The sequence below is a fragment of the Schistocerca cancellata genome, chromosome 2, assembly GCF_023864275.1.
Source record: "Schistocerca cancellata isolate TAMUIC-IGC-003103 chromosome 2, iqSchCanc2.1, whole genome shotgun sequence".
NCBI lineage: Eukaryota > Metazoa > Arthropoda > Insecta > Orthoptera > Acrididae > Schistocerca > Schistocerca cancellata.
In genome coordinates, this window is record NC_064627.1 from 1,066,058,830 (window position 1) to 1,066,079,843 (window position 21,014).

Genomic DNA, 21,014 nt, shown 5'->3' on the forward strand with positions numbered 1-21,014 from the left:
CTTACGGAAGACGTAAATAAACAGAAAGAACAATTAGGTGACTTATCGGAAAGAGTTGAGGAAATTTCAGATAAATTGACAAATCTTAGTTTACATGGGGACAGAGATTCAGATGATACAGCTCCATTGCCATTTTCAGAAACCGAAGAGTACCAGAACATAAATAAGCATGTTGAAAATCAGGGAAAATTTAATGAACGCGTGAAAAGGGAATTTGAGGCATTAAAAAAGCAAGTCAAACAAATTGAAGGCGAAAGCGTAGGAAAAGACAGCAGAAGAAATCTAGAATCACAGATACCAGAGGGCCTTGAAGAAAATAATTTGTTTCATTTACGGGATGCAACAAGAGAGCGCCAGGCGCGCGAACTTTATAATAATCGACATTCGGACTGGGACAGACGCGGTAGGTCTTTGTCGCCACGAGGCGAAAACTTTGACTATAAACACTTTTTGACTGTTCGGAAATTTAAGATCTTCCGCAATTCTAAGAATGACATACATCCATGTTCATGGTTAGATCAATTTATGTACGCACTCCCACCAAATTGGCCACTAAGTCACAAACTGGAATTTATGTGTGGATATTTAGAAAACGAACCGGCGACGCGGATGCGCGCACTCATTAGAGATTGTAATAATCTGAATGATTTTTATCATGCATTTCTATCGGCATATTGGTCCGAAAACACGCAAGACAGAGTCAAACACAGTCCTATCATGCAGCGTAATTTCAAACAGTCTGAATTCCGCACGCCAGCGGAATATTTTGAAGACATGATTCGAAAGAATCAGTTCCTTTCCAACCCTTATAGCCCGACTGAATTAATTCGCATTTGTTTAACTAAGCTGCCACAATCCATAAGACAAATTGCTTTAGCCGGACGATGTAAAGACGACATTGAGACTTTTAAGACTTTGTTGCAAGAATTTGAATATGACAACGACGACGGGACTTCTTGTAACTTTTTCAGTAACAGTAATTACAATAGATTTTCAGAGAAAAGGGATAGTGATCGGAACAGGCGTTATATGGGTAATTTTGACAATGACAGACGTAACAGACTGGATAATAGATACCAGCCTTATGACAGTAACAGACGTTCTAACAGAAATTACACAAACAATTATAACAACGGTAATTCGTACCGGAATGATCAATCATATGGAAACAGTAATCGGTATCACCAAGACAGAAATTATTCATACAGTAATAGAAATTCTTACTACAGAAATAACCAAGGTAGTAGATACAACAATAATTTCAGAAGTGACAGTCGAAATTACAAGAAGTAGTTATGTAGACAGACAGGAAAATAGAAATTTTAATAACAGACACAACCAAGAATTTGCATCTAACAGACAGGAAGGACCTAATTGGCATCCTCCACGTGACAGAACTTCAGAGAGACAAGTGCAAATCGTAGAAATTGATCCGCGAAATGACGCGAATACTCAAAGACGTGACGCAAACAATCGACAATGACTTGCAGCTTCGGCTTCTGGCAGCAATATAGACGGTTCAGAAAGTAATGACACTACGACTTTACACTACGTACGCCTGGAAGACATGAGAGACATTTTGTTAGACGAAAAGGGAAATAATGTAGACGCATTTTTACATCCTGTTATTGAAATATGTGTGGGTAAGAATAAGTTCACTGCAGTTTTAGATTCTGGGAGCACATTGAACGTCATTAGTGAATCAGTTTTTCGTATATGTGAAAGAACTATTGCCTGTCCTGTGTTACCTATTTCAAAAACTACAATTCGAGGAGCGATTTCTGGAAAAAGTGTGGAAGTTAAACAACAGACCAACTTAAATTTCATTTGTCAAGGATACGAATTTTCTGCTAATTTTATTATTGTTCCATTACTCAGTACACAAATTATATTAGGTATGGAGTTTCTTAACACACATAAGGCAATTTTGAACTTTAAAGAAGGAAGTGTGAATTTGACTGTTGCCGGAATGCCGAAATGTTTGAAATTTTTCGAGTGTTTAACAAGATCTGAGTCAGATACAAAATGTTCAAGGTTTCTTACTTCTGATGTTTTCGTTGAGCATTATGACGACGGTGTGTTTATTCATGACAATGACAATAGATACAGCGACGCAATGGATGATATAATTAATAGCGAAGAATTAATTAATGAAAAGGTTAAGAAAGCTGAAGTGCCAGATGACGTTGCAAGAGAAGAGCTGCACCACATTTTGACTTCACATGCTACAGTATTTAGTCATCACACAGGAACTATACAAGGCTTACAATATTTATTTAAAGTAAAAGAACACACACTATTTCGCGGGAAAACGTACGCTATTCCTTTGGCTTACAGAGACAAGGTTAAGAATGAACTTCAATACATGTTAGATCAGGGCATTATTGAGCCTGCAGTCAGTCCTTATACTAGCCCATTACACGTTGTTCTTAAAAAGGATGGGTCAATTCGTTTAGTTCTGGATTACAGACAGATAAATAATATCATCATTCCTGAAACTGACCGTCCACAAAATTTAGATGAACTTCTTCAACATTTTCATGGAATTAAAGTTTTATCCACGATTGATATGCGCGCAAGTTTTTGGCAAATAGAACTCCACCCTGATTGTAGAAAATACACTGCCTTTTTAGCCTTTGGTAACTGTTACCAGTTTCGGAAATTACCGTTTGGACTTACTGTATCTTCAGCAGCATTCATTCGTAGCTTAAATGAAATTTTACCTGTTTATCTTCGTGACAATATTACTTCATATGTTGACGACATTCTTATTGCTAAACGTTCTTGGAGTGAGCACAACAAAATTTTGGATTCATTATTACGTATTTTTGCAAGCGTTGGCATTACGGTGAACTTAGAAAAATCAGAATTTGGTCGTTCTCAGGTGAAATTTCTCGGTCACATTATTTCTACAGAAGGTATTCTTCCTGATCCAGAAAAACTTGACGCTATTCGTAATTATGCTGTTCCTACCACAAAACGTGATGTTCGTAGTTTCCTTGGTGTCTGTAATTTTCTTAGACGCTTTGTTAGATTGGACGATTTGGCCACACCTCGTTTATGTGAACTATCTGGAAAGAAATCTAATTGGTGTTGGGATGAGGAAGCTCAGTCAGAATTTGAACAACTCCGTGATGCTTTAGTTGCTGCTCCACTTCTTTCACACCCGGATTTATCTAAAGATTTTTGTTTGGCGACGGACTCATCATACAAAGGACTAGGTGCACATTTATTTCAAGATGTAGAAGAAAACGGCGTTGTAGTACAAAAGACTATTGCATTTGGAAGTCGTGTTCTCTCTAAATCAGAAAAGAATTATTCGATTACGGAACTTGAAGCTTTGGCTGTTGTTTGGGCTTTTACAAAATTTCGCACATTTTTGTTGGGCAGACATACTAAGGTTTACACCGATCATCGAGCTCTGGAGTTTCTTATGTCGACAAAATTAACTCATGGCAGATTGTCACGATGGGCGTTGTACCTACAGGAATTTGATTTTAGTATTGTTTACATACAGAGTTCTTCAAATATTGTTGCTGATGCTTTATCACGTGCACCTATGGGTTTGAAACAAAGTGCTGAAGAGGACTGCAAGGAAAACAATTATTGTTTGATGTATATTCAAGGTGTTGCGTTTGAGAACTTTATTTCGTCTTCGCTCCAGGACATCGCTAAGGAGCAAAATAAGGATCCAATCTGGAAGGACATTAAGGAGAAGTGGAAGAGAAAGAAAAGCGTAGCGATTAGACAGCATTATTTAGTTCGCAATGACATTCTTTTTAAACGAAAATCGGTCGACAACTCTGTTTGGTTAGTTTTTATTCCTGATGAGTGGGTTAATAAGCTGATTTGGTATACGCATTTCAATTATGCACACTTTGGTCCCAGAAAATGCTTTCATAAATTACGAGAAAATTGCTACTTCAATAATATGGAAAAACGTATTCGATTTGTTCTTGCCAAATGAAAATTATGTCAAAAGGCTAAGCCGCCGACAGTTTCTCACAGAGCACCGTTGTTTCCTATCATTCCAGCAAAATTAAAGGACATGGCTGCAGTTGATTTGTTCGGTCCAGTGGTTCGATCTACTAATGGTTTTGCGTGCATTTTCGTAGCAGTGGAGTTGACATCAAAATATGTGTGTTTTACACCGTTACGCAAAGCAACAGCTCGTTCAGTATCTAATGCTTTCATTAACCATTTTCTTAGAGAAGTGGGTCATGTTGATAAGGTTATATCAGATAATGGATCACAGTTTCGTTCTAAAATTTGGCTTCGTACTCTACGGCGTCGTAAAATTAAACCAATTTTCATTTCACTTCTTCACCCTCAATCTAACGCTTCAGAGAGATGGATGAAGGAAATCAATAAATTGTGTCGTCTTTATTGTCATCAGAATCACAGAACTTGGGATCAGTATCTTCATATTTTTCAAAACATTCTGAATGAACTTCCTAACGACTCAACTTCTTTACTACCTATACTGATATTAAAAAACAAAGCACCGACAAATCGCATTTCTGAAATCGTTCCTTTTCCGCCTACACGGAAACTGCAGCATTCTGAAGTTGTCAACCTGGATCTACGAAATATTGCATCTGCGGCTGCTAGAAGAGAGACATCAGCTAAGCGTCCTGGTCGTTTAAAAATCTTGTCAGTTGGTCAGAAAGTGTTAATTAAGTCTCATCGTTTGTCTCACAAAGGAAAAGGCTTGTGTCACAAATTTTTTCTGCTTTATAACGGCCCATATAGAATTCGCAAAATTATTCATGATAACACTGTCGAAGTAGAAACTCTTAAATCACGACGCTCTAAGGGAATACATCATATATCTAATGTTAAAATTTTTGTGGAATGATATACTTTAAAAAATTTTTTTTTAGGAATGACATACTTTTGAGAAACTAACAGTTGTATGTAAACACACGGAGAGTACAAGGATACCGCGCTGTGTTTTGGCGGCGGCATATACTCAAAGCAACAGTCAAGTCTGCGCGCCGCACAAGGCAGTCCTTGACCGCAAACAATCACTTCCTACGTCACGCGCCTACAGCTGATCGAGCGCTCAGTGCGAATGCACTGACAGCCGTAAATAAATACACAGTCTAATTTCTCCGACTAAATTCAGTATAAAGCTATAGTGACTTGATGAATTCTGTTATTAACATTCAGTATTTTTCAGGATACGGTTCTATAAAATATTTAAGAACTTCAGGTAAATTCTGTGCGTGTCCGACGTTAAGACGACTTGCTATCGAGAAAATTTTCAGGAAGAATGTAATTTCCAAGAAGAAACTAATAAACTAAAAAAAGGTAACTATTAATTGAGTTTATTTTTCAGGTAACATATTTCCACTTAGGTACGTACTTGAGACGTAATTTGCTGCTCGCGATTACGTGATTCATACTTTGTGCTAATTTCATGTTCTATGAATTTACTTGTGAAGCGACGTGCTAGCGTACGTTAACTGATTTTGACAATGATTATTAATAAACTGAGTTGTAACTTGTGTATATTATGCATCGCTTGACTGCAATGCTTTTTCACTGATGTCATATTTTTTTATTATGTGCTTGCTGTGCTTATTTATTTAAATTGTAATTGTCACCTGATTAATTGTGCTGATGTGGTTAGGTATGTAAGTTATACTTTGTGATTTATCTGCTTGCGCCTTCATGTTTACTTATTATAATTACATATGAACATTTATTTGCTTACGCTAATACGATGCTAATTACCTGTTTATTACGTAGGATATGTTTGCTGCTATGCGTATGGATTGCATATTTATACATCTCTGTTTGTTGTCACAACTACTCTTTAATTTGGTATATAGAAATGCTGATGTACAGTGTACAAACATAGAGTTTAGGTTACACTATGGTACTAGTTACAGATTGTTCGCTTGGCAGAGCCTCGTTGTAAGAATTGTGCTGCATCCACTTGTTGACATTCTGTTCACTACTGGTATATTTACTCGCTATTGCTTGCCTTGCTTACGCTCAGTGCCTTATATTTTTAAGATAAGAAAATGAACTGCTATAATTCGACGAGCGACATTAGTACAAGAAACTTCATAGAAGTCACATGAGCTGGAGGTTTTATGAAAGCTGTATAAATTTATGCCAATAGGAAGGAAGCTAATGACATGACATACCAACACAGTTATTACACTGCATTTTTCGTGAGCAATTGAAATAGGAAGTGACACTTGACACAAGAAATACTCCACATGTTTGCTTCTGTTTGCCATAATTCTTGAAGTGGTGTACACACTGTGAAATATTAGGATTATTCACACTCCGTAATCGTACTTAATTACTGAGAGTTATTCGAACTAAGTCTGTTAGAGGTCATGTATGCATTCTTTGTTTATAATTCATAATGAGTAGAAGATTTTGGTCAGATGGATTACACAGAGGTTGTGTGTTGACAGTGTGTCTTCGGATTGTATGGGATGAGGAGGTTTGCATTAGGATTTTATCTGTACTCAATCGAGGAGACTGACTAGAGGAAAGAGTTGTTATGGAAGTGAAATGATACTGGCAATAAGGTTTATATGTATCGACGTATTGAAGAGGTATTATGGAGGTATTGAGATTATATGAAGTTGATTGGAGTTATGGTGTATAAGAGGTAAAATAAGTGAGGTGCATATTTTTTTTGTTGTTGGTCTATATGGAACAAGGAGGATGAAGATAGCAGACTAGAACACTAAAATGGAAGGAAGATTGTCTACACACACTTTGTTAAATCACTAAGCAGTATGTACTTTTTTTTTTGGAGAGAAGAAGTTGCATATCTTGGCACACTGACAGTTGTTCAGCAACTGTACATTTTGATCTGGCTTGGCAAACATTGGTCTTGACATGATGACTATGACGTTGACTTAACTATTATTGACTGTTATACATTGCTGTCACTACTACTTGATACACATGATGAACATGAAATTTTGACAGAAGTGGATTCACACAGTTAACACTATCCAATTACACAGTAGTACTTAATGTGGATGAAAGATGAGTGAGTGTGTTTTGTGTGTTTTCCTTTCCTAATCCTACCCACCTATCTCCTAAATATTATTTTATTTGTTTGTAGTGGCTTGCACTGACACCCATAAATATTATAGGTTTACTGATGTTTGTGTATTTGTAATAGTAATATGACAATTATCTGATATCATTTGTGTGTTTGTTATGATTTGTATGTTTAGTGTAAGAGCATTGTAAAAGCATTTGTATGTGCATTCAAACTATTGTTCATGCTTGAACTGTCTGATTAGTGATAGTAAACATTATGGACTGTTACTTGTACTTTTTCTACATGATTGGTGACACTTAGAAATGTTTAATTTCTGCTGATGAACTGTCTGATTAGTGATAGTGAATATTATGGACTGTTACCTGCACTTGTTCAACATAATGGGTGCCACCTGGAAATGTTTAATTACTGCTGATGAACTGTCTAATTAGTGATAGTGAATATTATGGACTGTTACTTGCACTTTTTCTACGTGATTGGTGCCACTAGGACATGTTTCATTTCTGCTGATAAACTCTGATCAACAGTGTGATTAGTGATAGTGAATATTATGGACTGTTGTCTGCACCTACTCAACATTGCTGGGTGCCACTGATGGACTGCTTCTACTGAAATGATGTGACCTGTTGGAGTCTGCACCTGTTCCACAATGCTGGGTGCCACTGATGGACTGATTCTACTGAAATGATGTCACCTGTTGGAGTCTGCACCTACTCCACAATGCTGGGTGCCACAGATGGAGCTACTTCTATGGAAATGTTGTCATTTGTCGGTGTCTGCACCTACTCAACAATGCTGGGTGCCATTGATGAACTGCTTCTACTGAGAAATGTGACTTGTTGCTGTGTGTACCTCTTCAACATTGCTGGGTACCACAAATGGAACTGCTTCTACTGAAATGATGTTACTTCTTGCTGTCTGTACCTCTTCAACATTGCTGGGTACCACAAATGGAACTGCTTCTACTGAAATGATGTTACTTCTTGCTGTCTGTACCTCTTCAACATTGCTGGGTGCCATTGATGGACTGCTTCTACTGAAATGATGTCACCTGTTGGAGTCTGCACCTGTTCCACAATGCTGGTTGCCACTGATGGACTGCTTCTACTGAAATGATGTCACCTGATGGTGTCTGCACCTACTCAACATTGCTGGGTGCCACTGATGGACTGCTTCTACTGAAATGATGTCACCTGATGGAGTCTGCACCTGTTCCACAATGCTGGGTGCCACTGATGGACTGCTTCTACTGAAATGATGTCACCTGTTGGAGTCTGCACCTACTCGACATTGCTGGGTGCCACTGATGAACTGCTTCTACTGAGATGATGTCACTTGTTGCTGCAGCACCTATTCAACAGTGCTGGGTGCTACTGCTGGAACTGTCAACTACTTGTTGTGAATATTTGTATAAACAGATTTTTTGTGTTTTATTGTTTGTGAAAAGTTATGAGACTCTTACCTGTACATATTCGTCATTGCTGACGCTATTTATTGAGCTGTTTAACCACATGATATTTGTGTAAACTATTATGTAAAGTCATATGTATGAAAGAATTTGTATTCCTTACTGTATTTTATATATTAGGCTATTGTAAGGTCAGTGCAAAGCCAAAATTTTATCTAGTTATATGATACTTACGTATTAATATTATCTTTTATTTTTGTCTGAATTTTTTTGACGAATTTGCTGGCATTTTCACCACCAATGCTGGCAAAAATACCATCAAATTCTAGCCCGTGGAGGAAGGGCATATGAAAGGTGGCTACACTGAGCCACAGCGCCAGAAATCGCGCCAGAGAGTATTGTTCCGCCGCCTCCACTGGCAGTGATTTTTTGAGACGTAGCGGCAAGCAGTTCTTGCCGAGAAGTTGTGGTGGACACTGCTTGTAGCTGAAGTCAGAGTGAGATGTGGTAGTGGAGAGTGTTGTTCCATGTTTATGCAGTTATTTGATGGGAGAGATAGCAGATGTTGTTCCAATGGAGATATTATAATGATCTGAGTGCTTTTCGTCAATATAAATTAAGGTAACTAACTACTGTTCTTTATTTTGTTATTATTTGTGTGTCCTGAATAATGCTTCATTACAGGTTCAGTCAACAAAGCATCTGGCTTGTGTTCTTGTATTAGAGTGTAATTTTGGTTTTCTTGCACAATTATAGTATTTCTAATTTTCCTTTATCACGTCAGTATAATTGGTATTTAAAAATTCTTGTCTTGTTGAAGAAGAACCGTGCCAGATGTGCGTTGAGTCATACTACCACATACAGAACAGCTACACTTGTGCTTTGTTGGCTTCGTAGGTTTTATAGTTGCTGGGGACTTAATTAATTAACTGTGTTAACGAAAATTTTCTTACATTCTTTGTTGTCATTCTAAGCAGTCAGATTGCGTAATAATACTAGTCAGGGCCAGCCATTTACGAGACTTGCGTAATCGGACATACAGCTACTAAAAATATTTGCATTCATATTTATTTTAATTAAGCCCCCATGCAACACTTAAGGTAAATACATTGTTTGTTCTGTATTAAAATCTTTCATTTGCCAACTATGCCTATCAGTAGTTAGTGCCTCCGTAGTTTGAATCTTTTATTTAGCTGGCAGTAGTGGCGCTCGCTGTATTGCAGTAGTTCGAGTAACAAAGATTTTTGTGAGGTAAGTGATTTGTGAAAGGTATAGGTTAATGTTAGTCAGGGCCATTCTTTTGTAGGGATTATTGAAAGTCAGATTGCGTTGCGCTAAAAATATTGTGTGTCAGTTTAAGGACAGTCATGTATAATTGTTCTAAGGGGATGTTTCATACGTCGACTCTTAGCCGAGGATACCTCAGTGGAAACTTCTGTTTTTTTCTTGTAGTTCGTGTAATTAGTGTAGCTATTGTTTATTGCTAGCGCGTAATTGTGGAGAGAATCTCCTTTGTAGTTGCAGTCTTTCATTGTTGTTGTGGCATGCATGTAGATTTGCACCAAGTATTTCACAGCTGCGCTTGCAATTAACTAGATATTATTTTCAGTGCTATGTTAGTGTGTTCTCTTATTTTTGCTCTTCAAATTGTGCTTTTCTGTGTTGTCGTGTGAAATATTGTGACAATAATGGCGTCTGAAAAACGTAATACTAGGCTCCAAAGTAAACTGAGAAATGACAGTGAAGACGAAAGCAGTGTGTTAGCGCCACCATATAATGAATTAACTAATGTTCAAAGTAGTAATTTGGTAATTGTGCATAGGGAAATGGAGCGGGCTGCAAATAATGGTGTAGGCAGTGAAACAATTAGTGAACAGGGAAGCATTATCGATCGATCGGTCGGCAACAGCTCGCCTCAGCATTCCGAAATGACAGGACACAATCTTGTAAATACTGTACATTCAGGTTTTGGGTCTTCACTGTTTTCTCAAATAAATCAAAAACATTTTCTGTTTTTCAAAATGCGAATATTGCCGGCTCAAATGCACTGCCGAATAGCACTGAGGAGCATGTTTCAGACACCAGTGCACTGTTATTACAGTTAATGCAACAAATGGGACAAAGGCTATAAAAGTTAGACACAACGCTTGAACAAAATCAGAAACAAATGGGACAAAATCTTCAAAAGTTAGACACAATGGAACAAAATCAGAGACAAACACAGCAAAAGCTTCAAAAGTTAGACACAATGGAACCAAATCTTCGGAAGTTAGACACCACGCTTCAACAAACACGTGAAGATTTAACTACTGAGTTACATAAAATCGAAGCGAAATGTCAAAAAGTCTGTAATGACGTAAAAACAACAATTTGTGAGCATTTCCAACCTATTTTTTCGCGGCATAAAAATGCATTACAGAATCACGAAGCAGCCATAAAAGAACTGCAAACTATTGTTCATGAAAATCATGAGACCTTGCAAGCTAAAATTGACTCAGTTGCATCTATTGATTCGGTTACAGCCGACCGCGGTGGTCTCGCGGTTCTAGGCGCTCAGTCCGGAACTGCGCGACTGCTACGGTCGCAGGTTCGAGTCCTGCCTCGGGCATGGATGTATGTGGTGTCCTTAGGTTAGTTAGGTTTAAGTAGTTCTAAGTTCTAGGGGACTGATGACCATAGATGTTAAGTCCCATAGTGCTCAGAGCCATTTTTTTTATTCAGTTACGGAACTTGCAAAAACTCAGGAAAACGTAAAGGACACAGAAGATACTCTGAAAATTGGTTCAGAAAGACACATGGAGGAAATTAGTTCATTATCAGAGAAAGTAGTTGAACTTTAGGATCAGCTAAATAATTTATCTACGAAGGTAGATGATAATCTGAATGACACAAAACCGGTAGTCTTTAATGACACAGAACAGTGCGAACGAATTAGGAAATTCAAACAAAATCAGAATCAAATTAATACGCAACACCAAAGAGAAATCCGGGAAGTACAAGATCAGCTGACACAGGTAATACAAGAATTACGTATTTCAGAGGACACTCGCGCCCCAATACGGGAAGAGGGACGTAGAAATACGGAACAGCCACAAAATAATAACACAGCGCATTTCGGAAATTATGACAGAAATTGGCAATGTGCACCGAATGTTGAAATGAAACCGCCGAAACGACGTAACAATGACCGATATGCGACTCGCCGACATGATGATTTTGACTATAAGCTGTTCATTACTACACTTAAATTTAAAACATTTAAGAATTCTGGCAATGAAATGCATCCACAAGCGTGGCTCCATCAATTCTCTCATTGTTTTCCTCCAAACTGGTCATTAGAGCACAGATTAGAATTTATGTGTGGCTATTTAGAGAATGAACCAGCTGTAAGAATGCGATCGGTCATTCACGATTGTCACAGTGAAGGAGAATTTTACCATGCCTTCCTCTCAGCATATTGGTCTCAAGCTAAACAAGACCGAGTAAAACATAGCATCATAATGATGAAACATTTCGAACAATCTGAATTTTCCAGTCTTGTGAAATATTTTGAAGATATGTTGCACAAGAATCAGTACCTGTCAAACCCATACAGCTCCTCAGAACTCATCCGCATTTGCTTAATCAAATTACGTGAACATTTACGACATATTATTTTAGCAGGACGTTGCAAAGACGACATTGAAGTTTTTTAGGGACTCTTACAAGAATTGGAAATCAACACTGACAATCCCGGGACGCGAAAACAGAAACATAACAATTTCAGGTCACATCCATCACAATTCCGTGATGAAAGAAATAATAACTGGACACAAGGCTATTCTTACAACGTAAATCGTGACCAAAACAGACACCACCCGTATGACAACCACTGGCAGAGTAATAGTTACAGAGAAAATTTGCATTTCCGTAGTAATGAATATGACAGAGACAATCATAGAAACAGACAATATGGCAACCAGAACTATTATTATCATGGGAGACAGAATAACTTAAGACGCAACGCTCCACCGTGCAGTGATAATTCAGGGAGAAGTTCTCCACCACTTAACGACAAGAAAGAAACTACAGAAACTACCGACAAAACGACAGACCTGAATTCCATCAGAACTGGTGGGATTCAAACAGAGCAGGGCACTCTCGACAAGGTGAATTTGTAGAAGTTAGGTCTCCTAATCCCAATAACGACCCGCGCCAACAAAGGAACAGACAATGACTCGCACCGCAGGCAGCTGCATGCGCCAGCTGGCTCAGAGAAAAATAACATAGACGCTAATCTTGAGAAAAATTCCAGTATTCCTTACTGACGTATACCACATGATAATTGCGTTGAAGTTGAAACTCTGCGTACTAGGAAGAGTAAAGGTTTACACCACATTTCACATATAAAACCGTTTATTGAAAGATAATCTGCTTTTTAACTTTGTCTTTGCCATAAAACTTTTCACTTCACATTTCTAGTATGCATTGTCAGACTTAGAAACTGTTACCATGCAACAATGTTTGAAGTTAAATATCCAATCAAGAACCAAGAGAACTTATTTAAACAGAAATTACGAATGCATTGTTATAGTGAACAGACGACACAGTGTTATTGTGTGTGTGCATTCTTGCTTTGTTAGTTGCACGATCACGTAACGACTATAAGGCTCACATACTTAGAACATATACTGGCACTGCTAATGAGATTTTAATGCAACATTTTGGTTTACCTGAAAATACATTCTGGATTTAAAGTACTTTCAGTGAGATACCAGATGACACAGTGGTTAGTTTATGTGACAACTACACGATTTTATCACGACGCTACTAATGAGTGACAATTTACAATGTTGCTTTTGCAGTGTTTCTGTTTTATATCTGCACAGTTTTTTCTGTGTTATTCTGGAAAGTAAAACATGTTTTAGTAGTAACTTTTGTGGTATAGCTACAATGAGACAGGCTTTTCCGTAGCACAACAATACATTACAGCACAGTACTTTCTTCATCACGACAATAAGCGTAGTAACTAAGATATCTATACGCAAAGCACTTCACTTTTGTTTATCATGAGGTAAGTACATTGACTTTTGCGGAACTTAGCTTTCTGAGGACAATAACTACAACACTTCCACAGAGATTATCTTACAAGACACACAGTTTAGCGCTACAGTACACGTATTTGAGTGATTAATTTTGTACTTAAAACATTTATTTTTAAAGATATTTGAAGTACAATGATACAAAGGTTTTCCGTGATACATTTCATTCCATTGCTGTAATCTGTAACACCTGAGGATATTATTCATTTTTCCTCAGGGGGGTACACACTTACTTTGTGTACCATGTGTTTGGCAAGCACAAGGAGCCCTAGCTAATATGGTATTTGCTTATACAACTTTACACATCGGTACCATATTTCTCTAACACACAAATTACACAGCTCTCTGATCATTTAACTGAGGGATAAACATTTTTTTTTACTACGTCAGTGACACATGTTTACGCAATTACAGAGTTGGATAACTTCACACTTACGTAATTGTAGTTTGTCTGTACTTTGTGAACTTTTCATATTTTTTCGGAACCATTGTGATATTATGAGAGCGTTGAATGATGTATTTGGTAAGGGAGCATAATTTTAAAGTACGTTTGAGTTAGATGACACTATTGAAATGAGCAGAGAATATTTTTTAGGGTTTGAAATTGTTGGAGGAAGCTACGACGTTTTTGAGATTTGACTGAGGTGTTATGATGTTATTTTTATGACGACGATGTGTATTATGCTGTTGAGGTATGTTTATGATCAATAAGATGATGCTACCGTATATGAGGAATTTGATTATGCTACGTATTTATTATGATGAAATATTGAAGAAGTGTCAACGAATACATATATGAATAATGAGTAGTGTTTAGGTACTCTGATTTGTGCAAAAGGATGTTGGAAACCAAGAATCGTACTTTAAGAGTTATGAAATGTGTGTAAATGTGTGAATGTATCACAATGCCGACGAAAACTTTTTGAACACTGTTATATTCATAGGATTTTGTTTCTACACATTTGCAACGCAAATTCTGGACCTGTGAAATTTTTTATTTGAGACTGTCACTGTAGCGCAAACTGCTGTCGTAAATATTTCGGTAGGAAAGTTAAGTGACCTTCACGTAATGCGTGGTGGGCACCCAGCTGCGCAATAGTCGCCTGGGAAAAAGCCATTAGTGTGTGCCTTTCAGAGGCACAGGTGGAGAAAAAAAAAGAGGCCATTATCCTCGCTATTGATATTCCTTTGTAGAAAGCATCGCAAATACGACACGCTCAAACTTGAAAACATATGATTATACTGTGGAGCTCTTAATTTATGATATTTACTAAAATGCCTAATGAAATGATGAGAAACATTTCACGGCTATTGTCTTGCTAGTTGAGAGAAATGCCATATGGCTTGCTTTATGTATTTATTTACTCATTTTGTTTAATATCTAGTTTATAGCTGCACTGCAGCATTGGTTAAAATAAAATTTAATAGATGTACTGATATAGTTATTTTATGCCTACAGATCCAGTCAATTATAAATTTATGATCTACTTCCAAGAAAACGAAGGCACATAAATAGACATTTCCCCTCACAGGAATTGTATAATTAATTTTTTTACGATTTGGTAACTTATCTGCTAGCGTAAGTTCTCGTGATGCATCACCCTTGTGTTAAGTTGTGACATAGGTATTAAACATGGCCATTTTTACTGTAATATTTTTTCTGCTTGAGATATGTCATGGTTAGATATAGGTTACTGCATTTGCTGCTGCTGTTTGCCAGGCATAGTGCTACTGCATTTCACTTTGTATTACTCTGTTAAGCCAGTTTTACTACTGATTTATTCTTCATGTTTGCTGCACATTGCCTTATATTAGTTGTAATATTGCAATTGCTTTGCTAATTTCTATAATGCTGCTTGCTTTGCAAATCTACATTTTTTGTCATTGCTGTTTGTGTTAATTGTTTTGTGCTGCTGCATTGCCTCGTCCCTTAGTTTAGCATCTGAGCTCAGTAGATTTAAGTTAGCTTAAGATGGGGTAGACCATACAAGAGAACAAGTTGGATGAATTGGAAGAAATGCATTGAGAAGCTATAAGAAAATGGTTTGGCCAAAAAAGTATTTTGAAAGAGGATGTGAACCAAAAAAGTAGGGCTTAGGGACAACAGGTTTAGGTAGGATTTTCTTGGAAATAAATGATGAGGTAAGACAATGGAAAATAAATAATGAGGTAAGAAATATGTGAACATATAAATACAGAAAGCATGCTTGGATCGGATTTTTTTGGTAGAAACAAATGTTGAAAGACGAAAGATATATCGAATGAAGTTTTGGGTTGGACTGCAGTACAAAATGTTACACTGAAAACAAACCCTGCAGTTTCCTCTTGTGCTATTCTGCTATGTGTTTGTGTACCCTTGTTTATTTGTGTTTTTCCTGTCTTTATGTGTTTAGCTGATGAGAGTTATGTTGCAGAATTTTTCTAATACTATGTTATTTACTTTGTAAAGATGTTTAGACATTATTTATCTGTTCTGTTTTGTTGCTCATGTGTGAAGTTGATGTTTCAAAAGCTATTCTGATCTTTTATGTATGTACTTATGTCATAATTCCTGTAACACTGATGTATATGTTATTTCGATTCTTTTGTAAAGCTTGTACTACAAATGTTCTCTGTATTGTTATGTTCTTTAATGATGTATTTTGTACCTTTGTAATTGTATTCTTATGTTATAAAATTGTAATTGACACCAGTTCATCATATTATTAACTTGTAAGTTCCATTTCACTGCACACGTTTCTGTTGGGATAGTATATGGACAATATGTGAGAAGTAGGGACTGTTAGTGTTTGCACGTGTGTTAATAATTCAGCAAGGGACTGGATAATAGCATTGCTGGTTCTAAGGACAATTCCAAAAACTTTGTGAGTGCACAAGTGGTGGTTATGGTCTTGCTATATTGTCCGCAAGACTCTTCGATGGTGATTGTGCACCTGCACAGTCGCAGCAGATGGCTGCCGGTCATCTCTACAAGGACTACAGTGGGTCTACACCTTTGATGATCCATCAATACTATTATTTCTACAAGGACTGCAGTGGGTCTGCGCCTTTGGTGGCCCACCAATACCATAGTCTTTACCAAGGCTATAGTGGGTCTGCTCTGTGATGACCTACCTACCAATATTCTTCAAAACTTCGACTGACTCTGCTGTGGGTTTGCTCTGTTGTGGCCCATTACCTGTCTGCATGTCAAAAGTCAGCACTGTCTTTCCGTTGGAAGGACAACACTACTTCTTCAAGACTGCATGGAAATCCACTACTTCCATGTGCATTTTCTTTTACTGCTCAGACTTTGAGAAAAACACTGCAATTTTACTGTGATGAACAATCTGGACTGTCTTTATGGACTGTGAGAAAATTTTAGCTTTTGACCAACATCGTATCAATAAGTGTGTGCATTTGATATCTTTGTTATTGTAAGTATGAAAAATTTTATCAGATCATTATTGGCCACTGCCCAAAACAATTTGTAAAATTTTTTGTGGGGAGCATGGGGGCTATGTAAGTAAGCTATTTAGGTTTTCTTATTGGTAACGCCACATAGCGCTCTGTATGAAAAATCACTGGCTGTGCTGTGTGCAGTCTGTGGCTAGTATGCATTGTTGTCTGCCATTGTAGTGTTGGGCAGCTGGATGTGAACAATGCGTAGCGTTGCGCAGTTGGAGCTGAGCCGCCAGCAGTGGTGGATGTGTGGAGAGAAATGGCGGAGTTTTGAAATTTGTAAGACTGGATGTCATGAACTGCTATGTATATCATGATTTTTCAACACTATTAAGGTAAATACATTGTTTGTTCTCTATTAATATCTTTCATTTGCTAACTATGCCTATCAGTAGTTAGTGCCTTCCGTTGTTTGAATCTTTTATTTAGCTGGCAGTAGTGGCGCTCGCTGTATTGCAGTAGTTCGAGTAACGAAGATTTTTGTGAGGTAAGTGATTGGTGAAAGGTATAGGTTAATGTTAGTCAGGGCCATTCTTTTGTAGGGATTATTGAAAATCAGATTGCGTTGCGCTAAAAATATTGTGTGTCAGTTTAAGGACAGTCATGTGTAATTGTTCTAAGGGGATGTTTCAAAGGCACTGTGCGAGGTGAGGGTGGCTCCATAATGGTGTCGGCTATGTTTACATGGAATGTACTGGGTCCTCTGGTGCATCTGAACCAATCATTGACTTTAAGCGGAGCCGGAGGTGGTCAAATACAAAAAATTACGATTTTTGTTGCTACCGAAAGTAATTGGAACATTCCTCTTTAATGTAAACTTTGAATTATTGTTCTACTCGCCCTAGAAGTGGAGTTATTACCATTTTCCGCCACGCCTGCAGAGGAAATGAGCGGCCGCTGAATGCATCTAACACCCTCTCGTTACTTCCTGGCGAACTGCTTGGGATTTTCTCGGCCTGTTACGCACACAGCGCCTTATGTTACCCATACAGCGAGTGTGCAAGGGTTGGCTACATTGTTTTCTGTGACAAATATTACCCGTATTTTCTTACAGCTTACTCCTCTTTTCCTCAGAATTTCGAACATCTTGCTCCATTTAATATTGTCGTACACTTTTGTTCTGGTTACGATGCCACGTTTTAGTAACCGTGTATATAAGAAGAGGAAGAACGTAGGGAAAAGAAAATTAACACTAATGCCAAGTTGCGATACTACAATGAATAAGAGCGCGGAACATCGTATCTTTGCTGTTTACCGCTTCGAATTAGTTCAGTGTTGCGCCTGTTGTTGGTAGTATTATACTTCTTGTGTAAAGCGGGTAATATGGAGTATGTACAAGAATCAGGAGGGAACAATAAAACCAATTTTTCATGACTTAGCACAGCCAGAATTGTTACACAAATGTCTACACGGAAAGACGCAGAATGCTAATGAGAGCGTAAACAATTTGATTTGGAAAGTGATTCCTAAAAGGGTGTTTGTAAGCATAAAAACACTGCACTTTGGCATTTATGATGCAATAGTAACCTACAACCAAGGGAATAGTGTGGAGTGTGAAGTTCTGAAGGCACTGGGATTTACAGCTGGGGTGAACACTGTACGAGCACTAAGAAATATTGACAGAGAAAGGATAAGAGGAGCAGAAAGAAGAGAAAGGCATATGAAGTATGATGAAACAACAGGCCAGAAAAGAAGACAGAAGAGGAAGCTTTTAGAGGATGAAGAAGAAGACCCTGATAATCCATCCTATAGTGCAGGAAGGTATTGAGAAACTTTGATAGCCGTTTCCCGTAAATTAGAATTTTTCGAATATAAGGAACATTTTCTCAAAATCCACTCAAGCTAGAGAGATGAAATTTTTGTACAGCACTCCTAGTGGTCAAACTTACATTGTAACACAGCCATTTGGCAATATGTTCAGTAGTTTCATTTCAGTTTAATTATAAAGCAATTATTTGTAAAAAAAATTTGGGTCATTAATAAAAAAAATAATTGGAAGGAAACTAGAAAAGATACTCCAAAATCCCTCTGTCATAACTGCAATACTAAACCACTCTATATGTAAAAAAAATTCAAATTTTTCTATTTGGTGGTTTATTCATAAATGTTCCTCAAACTTAGTGATTTTAACATGGACAGCATAGGCACCTCCGGCTCCCCTTAAATGGTTATGCTCAGATACTTGGAGACTACTTACAGTCATTCATGGAATTCATGTTCCCAAACAACCTTGGAATTTTTACGAGTGACAATGCACCGTGTCAACGGGCTCGCGATTGGAGTGACGTACATTCTGGACGGTTCGAGCCCATTATTTGGCTACCGTCACCACCCGACATGAATTACATCGAACGTTTATAGGACACAATCGAGAGGTCAGCCGATGTACAAAATCCTGCACCAGCCACACTTTCTCAGATATGGACGACTATAGAGGCAGAATGGATCAATATTTCTGCAGGGGACTTCCAACGACTTATTGAGTCCTTGTCACGTTGAGTTGCTGCACTACGCCTCACAAAAGGAGGTCCGACACTATATTAAGAGGTATCCCTTGACTTTTGTCACCTGAGTGAATTTTCCTGTGGTTTCGGTGCTTTGGCAGCCCGTTCTTTGAACGACGTCACAGATTGATCATCACGGGGCTTTATTTAGTTCCGTTAAACCAATCGTCGGTGTTGCATACTGTGACGGTCGGCCTCACTTGAATGTGTACCCGAGGCGCGTTACTTCCAAAGAAATGATTTCCGCAGCAGCTATGTAATAAAACACGAGCTTGTCCACAAGAATCACTGCTCGGCTGTCTGCCCTGGCAGTATTTGTGTGACTTGCCTCCACTTAGGCGACGAGTTTCATTCAGTAAGCGCTTAACTCAGCGCCGTTACTGGACCGGGGGACGGAACCCGACGCACACCTGTTGCTGGGCGAGCGTTGTTCGGTTTTTCCGGGTCGCCGGCGCCGCGAGACATCAAAGGGCGCGCCCCGCGGTGCAGTCGGCGCACCTGTCACGCAGTCGGCTCCACCGCCTGCCACCGTATCAACGCCGCAAAAACTGACGTAGATCGACTGTTTCGTGAGCGTCCAACATACGCGTATAGCGGTCTGTTCCCTCACCCATAAACGGCGATCCCATCAGATAATGGTGACGGCCAGTACTGACGTTTGAAGAGTTGTCGAAAGAAAGGACTCCTCGTGAGACGAAGAGTTTTATTCTTTCTCTCTTAGTTTTCGCTTTGTAGTCGCCGCATTTCAGCAAGCACAGCGCCTCCATTTTTCCTCCACATTTTGCTAACTGACAAGTAGTTTCGTATGAAGGAAGGGAGAAACAAAAGTTTAAGGTCGTGCAACGGTGAGAGGACCACAGGCTCAGTTGGACAAGAAAAGGGGGAATTACTGTCACATTCCTGGCGGACGTCCGTTGATAACGTCAGCTCAAAAAAGGGAGGGAGGTATCTGGCAGTTCTCATTTTAATATGGGGGAAATAAAATTCTCACGTCAACTCCTTAATTCCAATGAATATACGCTATTACAACGTCTGGGGCTAACATTTTTTTCACAATGTCCCAGCAGAGGTTCGAGTCCTCCCTCTGGCATGGGTGTTTGTGTGTTTGTCCTTAGGATAATTTAGGTTAAGTAGTGTGTAAGCTTAGGGACTGATGACAGCAGATAAGTACCATAAGATTTCACACACATTTGAACATTTTGGTGCCCTACACTTCCACCAAGTCGGTAGGATTGTAGTGGCTTTGTTCCCCTTCAAATGCAGAAAACGAATTGCGACTCGATACGCCACTGCATGAGTGCACTGCATAGTTTTGTTTCGTAGCAGCTTGCTGCGCTATTGTGGTACGGGAATTTCAGTGACCACGAAGACTGTTGATATGAACCTCCAAACAAATTAAAAATTAATTATGGAACATCTGACAGTCTATGACTCGTCTTCGTATTCATGCTCATGAACCAAGGGCGTATCCAGAATCGGACGTAGTGTGACAGTTCTGATTCTAGCAGCCATCATATCTAGCTCCAAGATTATGC